We start from the raw sequence: 6,728 nt of genomic DNA on the forward strand, positions 1-6,728 counted from the left end.
CTACAACTAAGTTGAAATTACTGAGTATTGCAGAGAGTAAATGAAACCCTTAATATTATTTTAATGTAATTTTGTGCAGAAATTATTTAAATAATGCTAAGAAAATGAAAAAATAATTTTGATTAAATGGAGAAGGTGTTGTTTTTCAATTCTTGCATGGAAGATCTCTGGGGTGAGAGCTATACCCTATAAGGGAATTGGGAAGCTATTTGGCGATGTGCCTAAAAGCCACTTCAGACCTGTTCATGAGTTTGGATGGCAAGCCAACATCCATTTTAATTCACAGAAGTGCTTAGAAAAACAACAGAATTTATTGGGCAATATCCAGGAGAGGTTAAATTCACATTCAGTCTGTACTGGAGTAGTAACAGCTGCTGTGAGGATTAACCTTTTTGGCTGGTGGGATGAAAGGAAATATTAACTAACTAAACTGTAGATGGAAGTATAGCAGGTTAACATAATTTATAAAGTAGGATCATTTATAATGGGTAGGTTGGTTATATTTTATTGTGGCTTAAATTTATACTGAAGTAACAGCTTTAAGTAGGACATTTTATATTGATGTAGTTAAAAACATAACGCCAGCTTGATGCATCGGTGGTGTAAAAATCAAAACGAAATAAAGAATATTTCAGAGCTTTTGTTATTATTTTCAATGCATCCTGGGACAGCTGCTTTTGGAGAATTACAACATCTGATGATGGGTGCATGTCCCCAGTGAAACACATTGGTTGTCGAAGTCTGGATTCTATTGGGAAGGTGTCAATACAAAATCACTTGTACAGTTGGCATTGATTTCCTTTTCATTGGCAGTTTCAGGAGAGCGAAAGGATCAGATGGCTGCTGAGAATGCACCCCTTGGTTGATATCCCAGGGAAAGAGGAGACAAATGAGGAGCTTGTGTTGTTGCTTTGCCTATTTGATTGATAAAATAAGGGGCTGTAGTTTACTAGACTTCCTGAGCCATAAATATGTCAAATTAGTAGCGAGAAGTTGTTTGGAAGGAAGAATTCTTTCTTGGAAAAATACACAGAAAAATACAGAATGTCAGGTTTGGTAACTGTGCATCCAATTTTTATGTGAAGTGCACAGAGTGAATCCAGCTAGGCTGTGCATGTATTCGCAGTTGATGATGAGATCTTTTTAAAATGAATGGTTGGTTCCCTTGTTCCTGATAATAAAAAATCTGGCAATCCTGAGGAAATTTTTTCTGAAGGACAAGATGGACCAGGTTAGAAGCTCTTTTTACTAAACCTGCATGATTAGTCCAAAGATAAATTATTTTTTTTCCAGAGAAGGCATAGAGTGTTGACATAAGAGAGATGACACAAACCTTATTATATCTGTGTTTCCAATTCGAAGGGGAAATGACAAAGCAGGAAGGGTTATCCCTGCTCTTTATTTTCAGTTTTCAGTCTTGTTTTTCAGCCACGCTTGCCCTGAGCTCATGTGCTGTGTTTTGTGGCCACGGCGGGGCAGGAGCGAGGGCTTAGAGCAAGGAAAGTGCCTGAGGAGCTGCAGCGGGTAATGTAAATAAACTCTGCTCATTAATGACCCACATTTGCCTCTGTCTCGCATAAAGCTGCCATAATCTCACTTTAATAATGATAAATTAGATACACACAAACACTGTCTCCAGTAGTTGAGATTACATACATTATTTATAGTGGGGATATAAATCCCGCTTCAGTTTATATTGTTTTCTTTGCTACACTTTAAGGGCTTGAGCCAAAGCCCATTAAAGTCCTTTCCTAACTTCTGTGGGCTCTGAATGACGAGTCCCTATTTTTCAAAATAATTTTATTTTAAATTAATTTTAAATTTATTTATTATTTATTATTTATTATTTATTATTTATTATTTATTATTTATTATTTATATAATATTTATTTAAAATTAATTTTATTTTAAAATTATTTTCAAGTTAATATTATTATTCCTTTCTCCTCCTGTAATACTTATCTTTTAAAAATAGTTATCAAGGAAAGAAATACACATTCAGTAATATTCAAAGTAATGTATGGTTTCAGTAACTGTTATTTTTCGCATTCTTAATCATTTTTAACCTCCCCCACATTCCATCTCTATTTCAAGTCCTGTCCTTCTGAATCCAAGCATTTGCCAGGGCGTGAACTAAATCTGGTGTGCAGCACAAACTGTTGTGAGTGGGCAGGTGGGATGTGTCTGATCGCTTTGTTTCCACAGGAAAAGGACAGAGCAATGATTCTGGCAGAACTCTTGGTTTATTTTGTTCTTCAGGCACAGGAAAATTAGGAGAAGATGGCAGCCACCAATTCAAAGGTTAGTTATAATATTTTATAATTATATAAATATTATTTATAATATTTTCCTTCTCTCCTGTTACTAGCACAAGTAGTCAATACCTTGTCCTCATAATTATACTTTTATCTGTTTTATCTTTTATCTGACACCTGAGAAAATCTTCTGAAACCAACACTGTCCAAATTAAACCTAGATGTGTGTTGTGTGTATTGCATGGCCTGTTATCAAAGGTTTCATAAAAATCAAAATCCCATGTGTCCACTAGTTATACTTTGTCATGTTTTGTCATCTTCACAAAGAAGCCTGGAGGTCTGGTTTTCCTGCTTTTTTTAATCCAAGTTTCATTTGGGCTATTGTCTCATTTTCTGTTTTTTAATATAATTCTTTTATGATTTAATTTATCTGTCAAAGAAGCACATCCTCCTAGTTATAAACAGTTTTAATACCACTCAATGGTAACTGCCAAGTTTTGTTTCTTCCAGCCTGTTCTCATAAGAGTTGATTTTATTAACAGGCAGCCACTTCACTCTTCAATTGCTTCAGAAAGTGAATATATTTGTCTTCTTGTGACTTGTGACAGTTAAATACATTAATTTTTCCCCCAAAACTGGTCCCATTTTTGTAATTTTGTTTGTTTATTTTTTTTCCAGTTTAAAGAGCAGTTAACTTCACACCAACCAATTGTGTTGCTTAGTGATGCCAAGAAATCACTCTTATCTGCATGCCATTCCCTTCTCAAGTTCTTTTTCCCTCTGAGACTCATCTGTCTGGGATTCTTTTACAATTGCACTTCTCCTTTCATGCAATTATTTTTCTTTAAGTCTCCTAATTGTTCTTCATAGTACCCCTAAGCCTTCCTGTCTTCATGTTCTTTTGAATTCATCTGGATTTATTAGGATTTGTTTTGTCACCTTGATTCTTCTTTTGTCTTTCCCCAGATTAATTTTTTTGTGGAAATAGCTCCTGTAGTTTGCTATTAAACAGCCGGCACTTTCTATTTTCCTTTGTTGTTGTTGATAAAGGCAATGTGTACCTTTGGCTTGCTATCATGTATATAAATAGCCTGCATGATAAGGCCAACTTTTTAAACTATTTCATACCAATATCGCACTATTTAAAACAGAATCCTCTCTCTTTTAAAGGTGGAATGGGAAATGTGTTTGTGTGTTTGGTTTTTTCCTTCTGTCTTTTCTTATTTTTTCCTTTGGATCCAGACTGTAATACAAATTAAATTTGCTTAGGCAAACCCACTGTGCATTTAAAAACTCATTTTAAAAACGGGATCCTGGGGGTCTGACAGAAAAGCTAAACCAGCTGTGCTCTCCAGGACAAACAACACGTAAATCTACAGTATCTTTTCTTCAGGATCAAATAAGTGAAAGAAGAGCCTCAGAAAGTAAAAGATATTTTTCTCTCACAGAAACAGAGCCAAAAGAATTTCATGTCAGTTAAAATATTAGCCATTCCTGTTAGTCTTGTAAAATCCAACATTTTTTTCATTTTCATTTTAAGCAGAAGCATTTTCATTTGCTAACCAAACAGCTTTATTTATCTGTTTGATATGAAGATTGTCTTTAGGTCCAAAGAAAAAATGGTTATTCAGCTCTTTAGTGAACAGCCAATCTCACAAGAACACTTTCCAGTTGTGTTTGTTCTAGCTGATTTGCTGAAGTAGAAAGGAAACAAGAAAATTCTAGAAACCAAAACAGAAATATAATTAATCTGGTCAAATAGTTACCAGATTATTTTCCCCATTTATTTCCAAGTAAACCTCTTGACATTTATTAGATTTCTCACTGGAGCTAATAGGAAGGCTCCCATCCATTTTGGACAAACTGCCTGATTGGAGAACAAGAACTCACCAGATGATCTCCAGAAGAGCCACGATAAAGAATGATTCAGCTGGTGCTATCCCTGCTGTATTTGGGGCAAAATATGTATGTATATTTTTCATAAATTGTTTTAAACATGTGCACTGAGCAAGCAATTGCATTTATACCTCTGTGGGTTTTCAGAGAGTGTTTATGGGCAGAACCCTGGGCTTTCTGCTGCATGCCCTGCATGCTGCCCATGGTATTCTGCAGAAATGGAATGGGCACTAACAGATGTCAGGGTTTGTACACTGGGGTAGAACAAGTGTGGCATTTTGTGAAGGGACATATATCTTAATAAACAATGTAGCTGGGCAGCTGGAGGGATCTAGCTGTGGTTTTACTTAATGCCAAAAAAAAAAAAAAAAAAAAAAGCCAGCAGACAGCCTAGAATGGCAGGGGAAATATTAGTGACAAAAATATAAAACACAGGCTTCACTCTGCCCGGTGCATGGTGTCCCCATTGTCAGAGGGATGAGTGTGGCACACAGAGCAGGGAATTCATTAATTGTTGGGAAAGGGGATAAGAAACAACTCTACAGCAAGCAAGTAGACTGAAGATTAAAGTAAAAAGTGAAAATTGCTTGAAGTCCAAGTGTTTTTTGTCTGGTTAGATTTTATTATTATTATTTAATTATTTAAATTTTTTTTACAACAGTACAGGAAAAGGGAATGTCTTGGTCTTTCCTTTTATTTACCCTTTTCTGGGCAGGCTTGTCTCTGATTCCTCCCCTTATACCCACTCCAAATACACACATTCTATCTTTTCATAAGCACCTTCAGTACATTATCTAAGTGGAAACAATGAATCCATTTTCTTTTTGGTTATTGAGCTGAGTCAAGTCACAGAGGGACTCACTGAGTTCCAGACCCTCTGAAGGAAAAAACGGAAGCAGAATCTTCCCAGTTTGTTAGCAGCAAACCTCCAGATTGTCACAGCTTTTCAGGTAATTGCAGCCTCAAGTTGCAGTTTTATATCTGCCCAAAACTGATCTAAGACTTTCCTGTTCCCTCTGTTCCAGATGTCCCTAAAAACATTTTGTTCTCCTTAACAGTCACTAAGCAGAATTGATAATTTTCTTGTGAATTTTGGTTAAAGGCATGGTAGTTTGTGACACAGAAATTCAGGATCTGGCTCTGAAAGGGAGCTTAAATGTTGCATGGAAAAGCAAACTGGATTTCATCCCTCTTGAGCCTTTGCAGCAGCACAGACCTCTCCTAAACCTTACAAGGTATTACTGAGATGCAGCCAATCCAAGGGTATCTTACGGAGAGTTTGGCAGCACCGAGATAATTTCACTTTTCCTGGGTGCTCCACTGCAGCAGAATTGCTTCCAACCAAGTACCATTCATTTTGTGAGGACACAGGGGAGGTTTTGATTGATACATACAAAATTAGCAGGGTATTGCTTGGAGGGTTTTGTGTAACAGACTCCAAAATTAATTGTGCAATTTTTATGCACACTTCTGCCTGAAGGACTGAATATTTGCCCTTAAAGCAGAGCATCATTTGAATCAGTTGTTCACTCTTTTCCCTGCTCCTTTCCTCTCTCTTTTTTTCATTGTAGACCCAATAAAAATTCTTCTAAACGCTGATACAATACATACAATGTACAATATTCTCTAAACATAATTATATTTCCTACTAATGATAGCTCAACATTGCTTATAGCCAAACATTCTGTTGCTTTCTCCTCATAATTTCCTCAGTCCTACTCAAAGAAAAAAAAAAATAAATCTTCCTTATCGTCTTTTAGATGCGATTGTTTTATCAAATAGTACTTCACTTGTGAAAAACAAAAGCGATCCGTGTTTGTTATTGTGAACTAATTTGGAATATCCTTTCCAAGTTCCCCTTGTCGCTGCGGGTGTGGCCTCCGGCGCTAGATGGCAATGTGGCTGTGTGACATCCAGGGAACGGCAGTAGCAAAAGTCTCAACACGTGAGAGAATCCTCATGTTTCAAAAATATTTGTAATATTGCCTTTTTATTATGAAAACAATTATAATGTGTAAATGCTCCATTTTTTTTTTTTCAGTCTAAAAGCTTTACAAACTTTCTTTTTCCTGCATTATGACTACACGTGGAACATTTCTTAATGAGTTAGAGTGGTGAGTACAACATTTATGGGTTTTTTGGTCTGCTGTAAAGCTCTCAATTCGATCAATCTATCAAAAGGTAGAATTTTCAGTTCCTGGCATCATCAGTGTGTTTCTTACCATGAAAGAGTAAGGAGGAATGATAGAATGTTGCCCTCCCCTCTCTCCTCAAATAACTTTTTACTTGGTGTCACGGCAATGATGAGAATGGACATTTTAAAACTCAGGTAAAAGCCAAAGTTGTTAGGTAGCAACAGCCACCTTATTACCCCTGTTTCAAGCTACAGAGCCATCCTGAAGACAACCTCTACAACATCTGTTATTCTGTCAGTGTCTGAATGCTTTTGGACGACTTTGAAAGAAGTGGCTTCAAAACCACTGACTTTACATGACTGAAAATTGTTGAAGGGCCTGATCCTGCACAGGATCTCTGGAAGACTGTGTGTGTTTTGGGAATGAAGCTGAACCCCTCGTG

The 6,728-nt window shown here is 36.5% G+C and overlaps 1 long non-coding RNA gene across 2 annotated transcripts; it reads left to right on the forward strand.

The window, feature by feature from the left end:
• Positions 1–1,418: 1,418 nt before the first annotated feature.
• Positions 1,419–6,266, forward strand: LOC120757167 (uncharacterized). 2 transcript variants are annotated; one of them, XR_005702405.1, is made up of 5 exons: positions 1,419–1,524; positions 2,206–2,301; positions 4,072–4,220; positions 6,005–6,096; positions 6,193–6,266. It is a non-coding gene; the product is annotated as an uncharacterized LOC120757167 (long non-coding RNA). The 2 variants fall into 2 exon arrangements; XR_005702404.1 differs by lacking the exon at positions 1,419–1,524 and having other exon boundaries at positions 2,174–2,301.
• The last annotated feature ends 462 nt before the right edge of the window (positions 6,267–6,728 follow it).

Source organism: Hirundo rustica, chromosome 10 (assembly GCF_015227805.2).
Source record: "Hirundo rustica isolate bHirRus1 chromosome 10, bHirRus1.pri.v3, whole genome shotgun sequence".
Taxonomy (NCBI): domain Eukaryota; kingdom Metazoa; phylum Chordata; class Aves; order Passeriformes; family Hirundinidae; genus Hirundo; species Hirundo rustica.